The following is a 16,571-nucleotide window of genomic DNA, read 5'->3' on the forward strand; positions in this document are numbered from 1 at the left end:
TTTTAGTGTATCTGAAGAAGTGTGCATGCACACGAAAGCTCATACCAATGACAAACTTAGTTGGTCTCTAAGGTGCTACTGGAAGGATTTTATTTTTATTTTTTGTTTTGTGTATGTCACCTTGACATCCTGTTTCTTTCCACACAGAGACAATATTGTGTCATCCTTACCTGCGATGGGGGGCAGAAATCATGAAATGGGTCTGCACACCTGAGATCCATGAACCCCTTTCTGTCCAAATATCAGAAGAATAGGGTATTCTAATGCAAATGTCATTATAGTGTGGGTGGAAGCACACAGTTTGCAGTAGATGAGTATTTAATATTCAGAATGAATCTAAACATTTTCCTCCAAAGGGTTGAAAATAGAAGACATGATTTACCAAACAAAAGTATCAGAAATGAGGAGACGTGTCTGGTAGCATACCCTAGCCAAGGGGAGGCAGGAAGGGTAGCTGCCCCCCCAATCAATAAAAATAGTTTACACAAGTCTGTCCCCTCGATCAAAAGCCTACCTCCTCAAAGAAAAATCCTGGCTACACTCATGCCTCGTAGACAAGCGGTGTCCATGAGGTCTTATTTAGTTTGCATAAAGCTTTTACAACACTGGGTACATAAGGACTTACCCATGAACTCTGGTTAAGGGAGGCTCATTGAAGACGCTTGGCTTGAACACAGGAAATGCTGCGGATATGACCCCACTGATGTGGTAGTCTCCTGGCCTGTACCAATTCAAGGGTGCATTGGGATCCCTTATCAAAGTCAGTGGGCATTTGGGGTTCAGCATCTCTGGTGTTGCTTCAGGTTGTAGCAATAGCAACAGCAGAAGGTGAGTTATTAGGTGCCTGCCTTTTACTCCAACGTCCTTCTTGAGTCCTATCAGCAACAGAGCTAGCAAATTACCAGCAGCTAAAATCTGCTTGGAATACCCAGGCTGCGGTGACTTAATCACAGAGAACATGCCTGGCGTACATGGCTTGAGAGCCAAAGAGGATTCAATTCAGCCCCACATGGGCAGCATAACTCCACCCCACCCCACCCTCAGCGGCACAGTGGAGAAGTATTTATGTACCAGTCTCTTCTGGCTGAGTTTGATGAAGTTACATCATGTTGTTGTTCAATGTTGAACACAACTATGATTTCATTCCTCTTGAGCCTTGGGAAAACGATGACAAAGAAACCACCATTATTTTTAATAATTGCATTTGCCTTTGCACCATGTTGAATTCCCTTTATGACACCAGTGCAGAGCTGAAGAAATACGTGTTTCATAGAACCATAGAACCATTGAATCACAGAGTTGGAAGGAACCCTGTGGGACCCTGCAGGAATCACAGCGAAAGCATCCATGACAGGTGGCCACCCAACCTCCACTTAAAAACTTCCAAGGAAGTAGAGTCCACCACCTGCTGAGGGAGTAATTTACATTGTTGAACAGCTGTCAGAAAGTTCTTCCTAAAGTTTAATTTGAATCTCTTTTCTTGTAACTTCAATCCATTGTTTCAGGTCCTACCCTCCAGAGCAGAAGAAAACAAGCTTGCTTCATATTCTATGTGACAGCCCTTTAGATATATGAAGAACTTGCTACTGCATTGTGGTTCTACATTATGACATGGGTCAGAGAGGGGCACAGGAGGTTGGCATGACCTTTCCTAGCACTTCTGAAAGACTGGGCCATGTACCAGTGACATCAAGGTGTCCAGGAGACAGAGAGGCTGAAGGAGGGCAAGGGTTTAAAGAAGGAAGGGAGATCTCTCTGCTCTGAGGAGAAAGGGCAAGAGGATGTGTTGTGGGAAAGTAGGATGAGTGATAAAGGGTTAATATCTAAAATTGCAACAACTTGGGAAAAGAGAGTAAAGGAATAAGAGAGGGGGGAAGGAAGAAAAAGTGTATATAAAATGAGCAGGGAAGAAAGATGGCAGTTTTTGGAGGAATATGACACAAGCTGTGACAAGAAGAAGGAAGACAAAACAAGAGTAGACAAGTTAAATGTGAGGCATGCCGGGTGATATGAAATAAAAAGTCCTTTTCCTCTTGGTGCTTTGGAATGCAGAGATTCTGCTTAACATGGGGAAGCTGAATCAAAATACTAGTCCCAGAGTCATTAATTGCTGCTTGATTGTGCCAAACTCAGCCTTCATCTGCCACAGTTTTCTCCCTGGCTCCTCCTGTAGACTGCCATTTTGTGACTGGTGGACCTCATTAAGTCCCAGCCCTGTGATTTGACCCCTACATGGAAGTCAGGAAGGATGACTGTTTCTGGAGCTAAACTGTGGAATGATCCCCCAACCCCCAACCCCCCCAAAAAAACGTGCTTGGTGCCATCATTCTTCATTTTAGGTGGCCGGCTAAGACACTTCCATCAATACATGCCTTTGGTGGTTAAGCTGGCCTTGACCATGGTGCTGATCTTTTAGTGGGATGGGGTAGGATTTCTTATTATTATTACAGTGGTACCTCGGGTTACAGATGCTTCAGGTTACAGACGCTTCAGGTTATAGACTCTGCTAACCCAGAAATAGTACCTCAGGTTAAGAACTTCGCTTCACGATGAGAACAGAAATCGTGCTCCAGCAGCGCGACAGCAGCGGGAGGCCCCATTAGCTAAAGTGGTGTCTCAGGTTAAGAACAGTTTCAGATTAAGAACGGACCTCCAGAACGAATTAAGTTCTTAACCCGAGGGAACACTGTACTGTGCGGTTGGTTGAGCAGTTTAGGAATTCTTTTTTGTCACTGGCTTCACCCCTGCAGTGCCATTTTGTGACTGGTGAGCCTCAGTCATTTCCCACCCTTTCTAGAGTTCTCAACCTGAGCTCTGCTATACCTTCATGTGAGTCAAAAATCAAGATTCATCTAGCTAGCCTTGAAGTTGTTTTTGTTTGTTTTTTGAACAGTTTTCCACTGAGAGAGAAGTGGGATGTGAATGTTTCATAGCAACGTGGAGAGAAAACAAGTAGTCCTTCCTGGCGCTTGGGGTCCCCCACCATTTTTGGGCTTGGTTGGGTGCACATTTGGAAAAGGAAGACACTGTTGTGGGCACCACAAAATAGCTATTTCATGGAGGAAAAACTGGCAATGTTCGCCCACAAAGGCAAAATAAGTACCAAACAAAAAAAAAAAACCAAGACCAAAAAGGAAACACAACCTCGTGCAAGAACAAATAATTCCTCCAACCAAATGATGCAGAACCTTGCAGGACCCCAAACCACAACTGCAAAAGCTCAACTTCTCCTCTTGGTTGGACTACTGCAATGAGTTAAATATTGGGGTGCCTTTGAGGATGGAAACTGCAGGAAAAGGTAAAGCAGCGTTTCTCAACCGCTGTTCCATGGCACACTAGTGTGCCGCGAGGCGCTGGCTGGTGTGCCGCGACGTGCGGCGACGAGAAGGGCGATTTGCATTGTCACGTGCCTGGCGGCCGCCAATTAACAACACTGACCCGCCGAAAAGGAAGCCGGCCGGGTCACGACGTGGAGCGAGCACAGCTCTCAACAGCCACCACCACGGGAGGGTGGTTTTAGACAAACTTAAAGAAGCTGGCTGGATGAGCTCAACCTGAAACTTGCTGAGCAAAGGATTGTGCTGGCAGAGAAATCAGCGGCTTGTGAAGCCTTATTACAGGAGATTGCAACCAACACAGCAATTGGCAAGTGTTTCTTACAGTCAAAATTATATAGTCAATATAGGGCGGCACAGAGTTAAATTTTTTAACTTTTTTAATGGTGGTGTGCCTCGTGATTTTTTTCATGGAACAAGTGTGCCTTGGCCCAAAAAAGGTTGAGAAACACTGAGGTAAAGGACCCCTGGATAGTTAAGTCCAGTCAAATTTGACCTGGGGTGCGGTGCTCATCTTGGCTTTCAGACTGAGGGAGCTGGTGTTTATTCACAGACAGTTTTCTGGGTCATGTGGCCAGCATGACTGAACTGCTTCTGATGCAAGAGGACATCACGACTGTTGAGGTGGCAAACAGACGCAACACAAAGGTAGTATATTCCGGGGGTGACCCAGAGCAAAAGCAGGAGCCCCCTTTTATTGAGATTTTGTAACCAAGTAAATCATTAACAACCAGTGCAGTCTTCCTCCAATGACAGTCAGGACATCCCAGAAAAGGTGGAACTTCCCCATGTGTCACATCCTGCCAACACCCAGTTTTCCCTCCATAAGGGAAGTGCCTGATCCTCACGTATCCCTCAAACACCTCCTTGTCACATGTGTGCTCTTTACACATCCCCCTCCCCTCAATCTTGTGACTGCTGCTAGCCTCCCAAAACCTCCTCCCCATTCCATTGTTTTCCTCCTGACCTGGGTTCAACCTCTCTGGCTTGGACCTGCTTCCCTTGTTATAACTTGCCTAAACCAGTTCCATCCTGTTCTCCCCACCTCTGCCCAGTCCTGTGGTGACCTGCTGCCCTGCTCTGTCCCAATGACCTAACCTATAGATGCGTGTGTGCTAATACCGACGTACAATGTGGCTTGCCAGCATTGCACGCGATAAGAACCTTTAACATTTGACAGCTCCCCTGCCAGGCTTGATGCGGCTTGCCGACATCAACCCCAGAATCACTCCCACATCTCCCCTTTCTTAGTTTTATTAAAATGTACAACTGGGACTAATGTGGTGAGTGTGTGCTTGTGCATACTGTATCCACCTTTCCAAAGAATGAAACAGTTGCCGCTTTTATGGGCATGGGCTGTCAAAACCAAAACCTCTTAGCAGTAAACATTCCACACCGTGCAACATGTAAACCTCGGTATAAAATATAAATAACATTGTATCCAACCTTCCTAATATAGAAAAGATTACAAGTAACTTAAATAGAATACTGTAACAGTCTCTTAAATGTAGCAGCTGCAAGAAAGCTCAGTCTCTCGATTTGCGAGGGCTCAATAACATGAAAATCCTTTTCAAACGTTGAAACAAAATTAACTGCATCCTTCAATGGAAGGAAGACTCCTTATGCAAACTTTTAATCAGAGTTTTCACTGTCCTTATTGCGCCCTCGGATCGTTGCTAGCGCGCAGTCTCTCAGAGTTTGCAGCAAGACAGGAAAAGGCAGCGAGCAAAAGATTGTCTGGCGTAAGGTCCATGCCATGCGCCTGAAGCAGAATGACAGCTTGCGAGGACAGTGCTTTAATCGTCCCCCACGTCGGCTGGTGATGCTAGCGCGGAGCCCGGTCCCGATCCCTGTGCGCCTCCTGAATCTGGAGCGACGCCAAGTCCAGAACTGGATCCTGAAGGCTGGACAGCGGTGGATTCAGGCCTCGTCACCACGCCATCTCTCCAGGGCTTGACACACCTCGCAGGGACCCAAATCGCTTTTCCTGCGGAATCAAACACAGTTGCGAAACCCCTCCCCCATGCGTTTTTAAATATTCAAAATGATTGAAATTTAATGTGAAATGTGATTTAATATAAATAATACTGAAGACCCAAATAATACCGAAGACTCATAGGTATTCCTCCTTTTTTGTTTGTGTTTGGCAAGAGACTTACTCTCAGAGGCAAAGGCCCTGAGACTTTGCATAGCAACAATAATATGGAATCCTGCAATGCTCTTGTGTTTTGCAGTTCCCACAGAACCTTATGCTAAGATGTTGAGATACAGTTTGGGCTAGTGAATTCCTGCCTCTATAAACATAAAAAGCAGAGGGAAGTCTGGAAAGAGGCAATGAAAAATATAAGTATTCTTAAATGCTGAAAGACTCCAATTACAGGTTATCCTGGCTGCAGAATATCAAACTTTCTGTTGAGCAAATTCCTAAAAGCAGAACCAAAGAAATAAGCAATAAAGTACAAAAGATATTCAAATAAAGAGCATCCATGCTTTTGAATGGACTGATGTAGGTCAGAGAAACAAGAAAACCATCGTTGGAATGGTACATGCACTCTCTGTAGAAAAGTTAAACAGTGCTGTTTAATCTTCAATAGAATTTGAGGCCTGGAAGATCATAGGAAAGTCCAAGAATCTAACATTTAAGAGAAAAAGAAAACCCAAGCACTATTGCAGGACGAATCCCAAGAAAGTACACAAAAGAGAAATCAAAGCAAAGGTCCCATGCCTTTCAAAATGATGAGAGTATACAATTAAAATAAAATATGCAAAAAATGCTAAATTGAAGAAAAATGTTAATAGGTTGTTATGCATTCACATACCCTGCAGAAATGAACTGAAAAATACCTTATAAACTGTTTGGCTAAGCTGCATCTATATACTTCAGCAAATAAGGAAGAAATGAATACTGTCAAGTCAACACAGAAAATCCAACTATCTGCACCAATTTAACCCCAAACTACAACTGAATTAAGAATGTTCATGTAAAGGCCTAGAACCTGCTGTAGCTAAGAAAAATCCAACCATCTTAGAAAGAAGGAAACATAAAATAGTTAGGTGTTTGAACTTTACCCTATAGCTGATAAAAGAAAAATCATACAATCAAAAGAAATAAACATCATGAGACAAAAATACTTTAAATCAAGAGACAATGACTCCTGTGGGTAAGAAATATTATTAATCAAACAAGCTTGTTCCTGGAACTTCCTGCAGAGGAAAATCACAGTTAAATGGTACTCGCTTGAGCATGTGCAGAGGGCAAACCTGCGAAAGGAAAACAATGAGCCAACTCTTTAAGGATTAAAATTTTCTCTTTGGTAAGAGGACATTGTTCCACCCAAATTGGTTCTGTGGACTGCCATACTAAAGGCAAAGCAGTGGGCTTTGAATAGCTCATTATGAATTTCAATCATCTATCACCAATCTTGTATCAAATTGAATCATAAGATCCCTTCCCCACAGGTTTACATGGATAGGAAGGATCACTGGCTTGAGACGTGCTGTTTTGCCTCCCTCAAGGGAAGTTACTGTTAACCAATTTGTGCTGATTGGGCTCCTCCGACTCCCCACACTGCTGGAGACTCACTGCACGGCCAATCCTGAGGCCACTGGGAAGCTGCTATCACCGAAACATCCGCTCCCAGTCCAACACAGCCTCAAAGGATCTACCATTTAATAAATAAGTCCTGGTTGGCTTCTGTTCCTTAATAAATTCAGTGACAGCCAAAATATTAGGGTGCAAGGTGCGGTCAGTAGACCCAAAGCCCTTAGCTCCACGCACAACAGCCTGTCCCCCAGCCGGAAGGACATAAGGTAAAATCACTAGTTGTGCAAAAGAATCCCCTTTCTTTAATGTCATAGGAACATTGGTTTCAAACTGTATCTGTATCACACCCTCATAATCCCAATCTATAACTCCTGGTATGACAAAAACTCCCTTTTTCCCTGCAGAAGACCTTGGAAGAATTAAACCCACAGTTCCCTGTGGCAAGGGTCCCCTCAATTGAGAAGGCATGAGAACCACAATCCCTGGAAAAGAAACAAATCTATCCTCCTGATTAATCAAATCTATACCTGTTAATACCTAAGTGGGTATAGGGCAACCATGCATTAGAAAAGGAGGGGAAAGAATTTGTAGTACAGTACAACCAACAAGCAAGCAGAATGATTTGCACTGAACCCTTCAGAAAAGACAATAAAGGCTGGCATGGGGAGAGAAAACATAATCCTTCATTCACATTAGTGAGGAGAAAAAGGTATTTTCTTTAGAAACAATCGGCTGCAGACATTTTAGGTTTTCAGTCTGAACTGGCTACCTTAAGCAGACTGAAAAACTGCAAAATGACAATAGGCAGGCTCCTCTGTTTTTAAAGAGAGCCTTAAGCAATTTGAGAAGACACAGCCAGATATCTATTAACCATTTAAACTACCTCAAGGAAAGGAAAGCAGATCAAAGCTTCTCACCTTCCTGGATTAAAAGGAAACATTTGCTCAGGCATTGTGAGCTTAATGCTGTTGGCCTTCGCAAAGAGTGCCCTTTTCAGCTCACTCAAAATCACCCAGTCTCCAACATGCTCTACAGCACAGGAGCTGGCAACACAGTTTGAGGCACAGAAGACATTTAAATAAGCAGCGAGGAGGAAGGCAGCAAGTCCTGCCAACGTTCCTTTCTGCTGTTCCTTCCAGTCCTGGGGTATCAAGTCACAAGAACTTTCAAGCAACCCCAATGCAAAAGTGGAGCATAACCCAGTCTTTTCCAGACTCTTTCTAAGTGCCCTCATAATCTGATACGACAAAGAAGACCAATTGTACTGAGCTTGACCCTGGGCATTAACAACCTGAGTTACAGGGAAAGCTTGCATTCCCGCTTCTAACTCTTCACTAGACAACGCTCCCTTATCTCTTTCCATCTGAAATCCTTTACACACTGCGCTCACCATCGGCTTTTCAGGGGCCAAAGGAGAGCCCAAGGAATTAACATCCTGAACCCCTGCTGTCTCTGCATTAGCAGCTACTGTAGCTGTTTTTGCCTTAGGGGCTGAAACTGGAGAAGTTTTAACCTTCTCCCCTTGGAGCCGAGAATCGGGCAGGGACGGTCCCTGATTGCCTGTTTCTGATCTCTTTCGGTTAGATCCCAATGCAATCCCTACCTTTGCTATCGCATCTCTACACCTTTGCCACAACAACACAGTCGCTATGGGCGCACGGGGGGAGGTCAACAACACCATCCCTATTCTCTCCCAATCCTGCAGATTTAAAGAGCCCGCTTCCGGGTAGGATGGGCAATAGCTCTCTATATCCTCCAATAATTCCACTAGTGATTCCACACTATGCACTACCTGACCAGAGGCTTCTATAAGCCCCTTCAACTCTTCCGCGTGCTGCAGTCGCTGAGCTGATTCCTGTTGTCCCATACTCACGTTGAGCGCGCTGCGCTGAGGATCCAGACTATCTCAGTCTCTTATGAATAGGGCGATCACGTCCGGGTCGCCACCAATGTTGAGGTGGCAAACAGACGCAACACAAAGGTAGTATATTCCGGGGGTGACCCAGAGCAAAAGCAGGAGCCCCCTTTTATTGAGATTTTGTAACCAAGTAAATCATTAACAACCAGTGCAGTCTTCCTCCAATGACAGTCAGGACATCCCAGAAAAGGTGGAACTTCCCCATGTGTCACATCCTGCCAACACCCAGTTTTCCCTCCATAAGGGAAGTGCCTGATCCTCACGTATCCCTCAAACACCTCCTTGTCACATGTGTGCTCTTTACACATCCCCCTCCCCTCAATCTTGTGACTGCTGCTAGCCTCCCAAAACCTCCTCCCCATTCCATTGTTTTCCTCCTGACCTGGGTTCAACCTCTCTGGCTTGGACCTGCTTCCCTTGTTATAACTTGCCTAAACCAGTTCCATCCTGTTCTCCCCACCTCTGCCCAGTCCTGTGGTGACCTGCTGCCCTGCTCTGTCCCAATGACCTAACCTATAGATGCGTGTGTGCTAATACCGACGTACAATGTGGCTTGCCAGCATTGCACGCGATAAGAACCTTTAACATTTGACAGCTCCCCTGCCAGGCTTGATGCGGCTTGCCGACATCAACCCCAGAATCACTCCCACACACGACAAGGGCCAGAGTGCACAGAAATGCTGGACCCCATTGGCCTTTGGCCTTGAAGCAGAGTACATCTGGTGCGTTCTTGAGAAGTTACCTTTTCTTTTTCTTTTTTTGGCCTTGGTTCTGACTTTACGTTACCGGTTGCAAAGGCAATCTTTGCGGAGAAATCCCTGGAGATTTGGCGAGAAGACTATAATTACACAATTAGGCACATAATTAAACATCACCTCCTGCAACCTCCTGGATTGATCAAGGAACAGGTGGAGAACTTGAGGAAAAACATGTTTGTGAGAAATCCCCACTGCGTCCCATAGCCCGACACTTGACAAAACTCACTAAATAATCACCTTTTTAGAGAATCCGTAGATATTTATTAATGAATATATTTGAACTATCACATTTCTGCACACCATGGATGATCGGATGGGGGCTGTCCACCCTCCTCTCCTTTGTTTGTAGGTGACCCCACCTTCTATGCCCTACCAGTGAACCTAAGATCACCAACTTTGATATTTGGGAGGGGCAGACTAGGATTAACAGTCACAAAATATGGATTTGTTACACCTGTACACTTGAACATTTAGGAAAGGTCAGCAAATTTATCTAGACCAGGTGTGAGGAATCTGTGGCCCTCCACCTGTTGCTGCGTTACAGTTCCCATCACCCCCCAGGCCATTGGTCACGTTTTCTGGGGCTGATGGGAGTTGTAGTTCAGCAGCACCTGAACAGAAGAAGAGCCTGTTGGATCAATCAGGCCAATGGCCCATCAAGCACAGTAGCCTGTTTTCACAGTGGGCAACCAGATGCCTATGGGAAATGCATAATAATAATAATAATAATAATAATAATAATAATAATAATAATAATTTATTATTTATTATTTATACCCTGCCCATCTGGCTGGGCTTTCCCTACCACTCTGGGTGGCTTCCAACAAACATTACAATACATCAAATATCACAGATTAATAACTTCCCTAAACAGGGCTGCCTTTAGGTATTTTCTAAATGTCAGGTAGTTGTTTATCTCGCTGACCTCTGATGGGAGGGCGTTCCACAGGACGGGTGCCACTACCGAGAAGGCCCTCTGCCTGGTTCCCTGTAGCTTTGCTTCTCGCAGTGAGGGAACCGCCAGAAGGCCCTCGGCGCTGGATCTCAGTGTCCGGGCTGAACAATGGGGATGGAGACGCTTCTTCAGGTATACTGGACCGAGGCCCCCACAAGCAGGGCTCAAGCACAAGAGCCCTCAGACCCACCAACAGCCTTCCACAGCTTCTTCCTGCTAAGCACTGTCTGAATAAATATCTGTCCTGAATCTCCCAACATTCAGCTTAGACGGGAAGTTCAAAGGTTCCCCATCCCCAGTCTAGACCCATTGCAGTCTAGCACATTGGGGGAAACCTGGTCACTTTGATTGCAATTCTCTGGAGAGCGTTATGCCCTGTTCTTCCATTCCCCCTCTCTTATTCCTTTACTCTCTTTCCCCGAGTTGTTGTAATTTTAGGTATTAACCTTTATCACTCATCCTACTTTCCCACAACACATCCTCTTGCCCTTTTCCCTCAGAGCAGAGAGATCTCCCTTCCTGCTTTTTAAGCCCCTGCCCTCCTTCAGCATGTCTATCTCCTGGCCACCTTTATGTCGCTTTTAACTGTCAGTAATGCCCTTCGTCCAACCAAAGAGCTATGTGTGGCCCAGGGGCAAGACGGGTGAATTAGGAGGCACTGGGTGGGCTGTGGCACTGAGGCCCACTGCTGGACCATGGCCCAGTCTTTCAGAAGTGCTAGGAAAGGTCATGCCGACCCAGTGGTGTAGCACCGGGCGCAACATTTTGGGGGGGCGCTCGCACTCGCAGCTCTCTGCCCCTGCCTGCAGGGCCAGAGCATCCACAAAGGTGAGCTAGGCAACCGCCTAGAGCGCTGTCATGGAGGGGGCACTGCCAACCTGCCCCCTGCCCGCCGCCCTCCACTCGCCGCCCACCGCCCACCGCTTTCCCTCCTGTTTCCCTTGCTGCTGAGGCGCTTCCCTGCAATGCCCTGCAGGGGGCGCAGGGCCGCGCCGCACAGCAGGGAGGCGGGGGGATTTGAGCGTGCGCGCGCCCAGCGCATCAGCGACGGCACCGACCAGCTGGCCGAGCGCCATGAGCCCAGCGGGGGCAAGGCTTCAGCGCTCTCCAGCCAGCCAGCCGGCCACCGCCAGCACACCTCAGAGCCGATTCGAGGGGCTGCTTCGCTGCAGCTGCTCACACAAGCCAGAGGCGCAAAGCGAGGCACGCGCCTTCCTTCCCCTCAGTAGCGCCCACATGCCCTCATGCATAAAACATGGCGTGGGAGGAGGGGGAGGCGGTGGCGGCGCCCAGCAGAGCCACTTGCCCCGCGTCACCGGGCTTCCCCAGAGCCGCCGCCGCTGTTGCTGCTGCTGGTGGCCACACACCCCACTGGCCAGAGAGGAAACTGGGTGTCCTCGTTTCCTGCTGGGCCCGCATCATTTCGAGCTGCAGCCTCTCGTGGCCTTGGAGCTCCCTCCGCACTTGAACTGTCGCTGCCTGCTGAGGAACAAGGGCGTAGGCAGGGGGGGCAGGAGGGGGCAGCTGCCCCCCCTAGAAGCAAAAAAATTAATGTATTTTACAGACCATAACCAGCACTTTTCCCCTCCAAAAACTGAAGTGGAAAGGGCTTTGCTTTAGCAAGAGCAGCTAAGTCTCCGCTTGCTGGGGGGGGAACACAGCAGTAACAAAAACACATCAAATAAATATAACAAAGTGGCTACCAGTAGTTAAGCAGTTAAGACAATGGAGCATATATCCCCAGGCAAGATTCGATAGCTGACCATTTCACCCTATTGTTCTTAAGTGGGAGTTGTTAATGAGCATTCAGGAGCATTAAGAGTTCTATTGGCGATTTAATGAGGGTGCAGACTCAGAGGATTCAATTTGACTAAGGTGGCTCTGCAAGGCTAAAAAGAAGTGAATAAGAAAGGGGGGAGGCTGTAGCTTTGACAGACACAGTGATGTTTATAAAAAGCATTGGTGTTCCAGTCTGCCCCTCCTCCTGCATCTGTATACTGTAAATCAGGGGTGGCCACCTCCCAAGAGACTCTGATCTACTCAGAGTTTAAAACTGGGGGTGATCTACCCCCTTTTGGGGGGTTCAGGTCAAAGCTGTTGAGTTTTTTTTTAAGGAAGGGAAGCTTCTTTTAGGAGGGAGGGAGGCCCATTTTTGTTTAGGGCTTCAGGTCATAGTTCAACTTTTTTGAGGGAGGAGGAAAATTTTGGGTGAGCTTTTTTTTAGGGGTGCCAGTGACCTACCAGTGATCTACCACAGACATCCAGTGATCTACTGGTAGATCACAATCTACCTGTTGGACGTGCCTGCTGTAAATCAAGCAGAGAGAAAGCTGCTTACAAGGCTCCTGTACATGCAGAGTTCCAGCATCACAGCGTCACCCAGAGGCACCCACAAATATGAGTTATCCCTCTCTCTATTTCTTCCTTCCTTCCCTCCCTCTTCCATCCTTAATAAAATATGGGGGGGGCAGATAAGCCCCACATAGAAAGCCCATCAACATGGGGGGATGACTCTTTCAAATACGGTATTTACCAGTAATTGGGGGGGGGGAGGCACCTAGGCCTCTAGGAGTTGGCTGCTATGCCTAGGAGTAGGACAATTCAAGAAAGCAGAACGATGCATATGGTATGGTAATATATCAATAGAATCGTAGAATTGTAGTTGGAAGGGACCACAAGGGTCATCTAGTCCAACCCGCTGCAATGCAGGATTTTTTCCCTAAGGTGGGGCTTGAACCATGGTTGAAATATTATGCTGATATGCAGCAACGCCTCGGAGCCGTCGTGGCTGCGGCCATGCCTTGCCCCGCCCTTGCCCGCCTTTCCCACCCCCTCTCGCCTGCCCGACCCTCCTGTCATCTTGCTGCAGAGTTCCAGCATCACAGCGTCATCCAGAGACACCCACAAATATGAGTTATCTCTCTCTCTATTTCTTCCTTCCTTCCCTCCCTCTTCCATCCTTAATAAAATACGGGGGGGGGGCAGATAAGCCCCACATAGAAAGCCCATCAACATGGGGGGATGACTCTTTCAAATACGGTATTTACCAGTAATTGGGGGGGCACCAGGCCTCTAGGAGTTGGATGCTATGCCTAGGAGTAGGACAATTCAAGAAAGCAGAATGATGCATATGCTATGGTAATATATCAATAGAATCATAGAATTGTAGTCGGAAGGGACCACAAGGGTCATCTAGTCCAACCCCCTGCAATGCAGGATTTTTTTCCTAAGGTGGGGCTTGAACCATGGTTGAAATATTATGCTGATATGCAGCAACGCCTCGGAGCCGTCGTGGCTGCGGCCGTGTCTTGCCTCACCCTCGCCCGCCCTGCCACCCCCTCTCGCCTGCCCGACCCTCCCGTCCTCTCCAGCCAAGCAGGGTAGCCGCCAACGCTACCAGCCCCAGAAGCACAAGGTGGCCGCTGCTGCCGCCGCCACGATGTCATCAGGCCCGCTGGCCCTTTAGCCCCGCCCACTTCATGGCCCCTCCCCTTCCGTGCCTTGGCCCCGCCCCTGAACGACCATGGCTTGCCCCCCCCCCAGTTTTGATCCTGGCTACGCCCCTGCTGAGGAACCGGCCTTGGAGGCGCAGGACCAAGCGCGGGCCTTTCAGGAGTAAGTGCGCCTGCGAGGCGGGCGCTTTGGGTTTGGCCCCTAAGAAAGAGTGTGTGCCCAATTTCTCCTTTCATTTCTGCTGCCTTCCCTCCCTCCCTCTGCCTCCCTCTCTACCAAAGACCTGTAAACCACTGTTACCTTCTTAAGTGGGTTTGCTTAAAATTTAGATTTTGCTTAAAATTTCTGTACAGTACTGGGAAGTCACTGGCGTGAATGAACATTTCCAATGCCTTATAGTTTTTGAGTTATAGCTTGGTTGGTAGCGCAAGAGACTCTTAATCTCAGGGTCATGGGTTCAAGTCCCATGTGGGGTGAAATATCTGATGATCCTTGTGGTCCTTTCAGACTATTCTGTAATGAAAATTAGAGAAATGTCATATACATGCATAATGCACTTTTTAAAGCAATTTTTTAAAAAGCAATGTGGGATAAAGTTGCTTGTGACTGGGCCCCTTCTGGGGTTAGGGGCCCTGAAACTTCAACATTGTTGGATACTGGAAAAGATGATTTTATTAAGAAACAAATTCAGCACACGTGTGCTCAGTACACAGAATTGAATGCTGCATCTATGCTCACCGAAATAACTCGACTTCGGCACCACATTATCTTGTATAAGGAGGTCAATCCTGATGAGCAGGTTGCAAACTGGTCAGCTTTAGATTTGCTTCGCTGGGTGTATAAGTGGAAGCTGCAAGAAAGTTTAACTAACTTTGTTGTCACATTAAGAATCTTTCTTACTATCACTGTTTCCACAGCGAGTTGTGAAAGAAGTTTCTCAAAACTTAAACTAATTAAAACATATCAGAGATCTACAATGAGCCAAGAAAGACTGAGTAATCTAGCAATACTGTCCATTGAGAGAGACTTTAATGTAGATTTCAATTCCGTTGTTGAAAAAATTGCGCTAATTAAAAGCAGGCGAATTAAAATTAATCTGTATATACAGATTGATATCTTGCACTTCTATTAAAGAATACAATTAGAGGTACAGGATTGAGGAAGTTGGCTCCATCTAGCCCAGTCTTGGATCATCTCCAGGGTATGGTTCCATTTTGATGTTTAGTTTTTGTTCTTGATATTGTTTGTCGTTTACGATGGTTGTGAGACGACATAAAATAGCATGGCCCATGCTAGGTTACTACATTTGTAGATTTGTATTCATAGACCTGCTGAAAATGTGGAGAATGTGTAATGCATGTTCACACTCAATAGAGTGTTTGAAAATAAACTTGTATTTAGATGCATTTTACTTTAATTACATCAGTATTTTCATACCAAACAATACATGTGCTTAGGGGGTAAGGGTTTCTTTAACTAATCTAGTGGAAGAGACTTGAGTGCTAAAATCCACGGGTTAGGGGGCGCAAATTAATTGCCTTGCCCCGGGTGCTGACAACCCACGCTATGCCACTGTGCCAACCTCCTGTGCCCCTCTCTGACCCATGTCACAATGTAAAACCACAATGCAGTGGGAGGGTTTTCAAATATCTAAAGGGCTGTCACATAGAATATGAAGCAAGCTTGTTTTCTTCTGCTCTGGAGGGTAGGACCTGAAACAGTGGATTGATTCAAGTGACAAGAAAAAAGATTCAGAGAAAACTATAGGAAGAATTTTCTGACAGCTGTTCGACAATGTAAATAACTCCCTCAGCAGGTGGTGGACTCTACTTCCTTGGAAGTTTTTAATTGGAGGTAGGTTGGCCATCTGTCATGGATGCTTTAGTTGTGATTCCTGCATTGTAGGGGGTTGGACTAAATAACCCTCAGGGTCCCTTCCAACTCTATGATTCTATGATTCAATTAAACATGTATTTATTCAGGCCTACACTGGCGCCATAAAGGGAGTTCACCATTATTAAAAATAATGGTGATTTCTTTATCATCGTCTTGCCAAAGCTCAAGAGGAATAAAATCGTATTTTCATTCAACATTGAACAACAACATTATGTAACTTCATCAAACTCAGTCAGAAGAGACTGGTACATAAATACTTCTCCACTTTGCCGCTCAGGGTGGGGTGGGGTTATGCTGCCCAGGTGGGACTGAATTGAATCCTCTTTGGCTCTCAAGCCATGTACGCCAGGCATGTTCTCTGGGTCTACCAAGCAGATTTTAGATGCTGTTGATTTGCTAGCTCTGTTGCTGATAGGACTCAAGAAGGACGTTGGAGTAAAAGGCAGGCACCTAATAAGTCACCTTCTGCTGTTCCTATCGCCACTACCTGAAGCAACACCAGAGATGCTGAACACAAAATGCCCACTGACTTTGATAAGGGATCCCAATGCACCCTTGAATTGGTACAGACCAGGAGACTACCACATTAGTGGGGTCATATCCGCAGCACCTGTTGTGTTCAAACCAAACGTCTTCAATGAGCCTCCCTTTACCAGAGTTTATATGTACCGGTAAGTCCTTATGTGCCTAGTGTTGTAAAAGCTTTATGCAA

Source organism: Zootoca vivipara, chromosome 2, assembly GCF_965207765.1.
Source record: "Zootoca vivipara chromosome 2, rZooViv2.hap1.1, whole genome shotgun sequence".
In the NCBI taxonomy this organism is placed as follows: domain Eukaryota; kingdom Metazoa; phylum Chordata; class Lepidosauria; order Squamata; family Lacertidae; genus Zootoca; species Zootoca vivipara.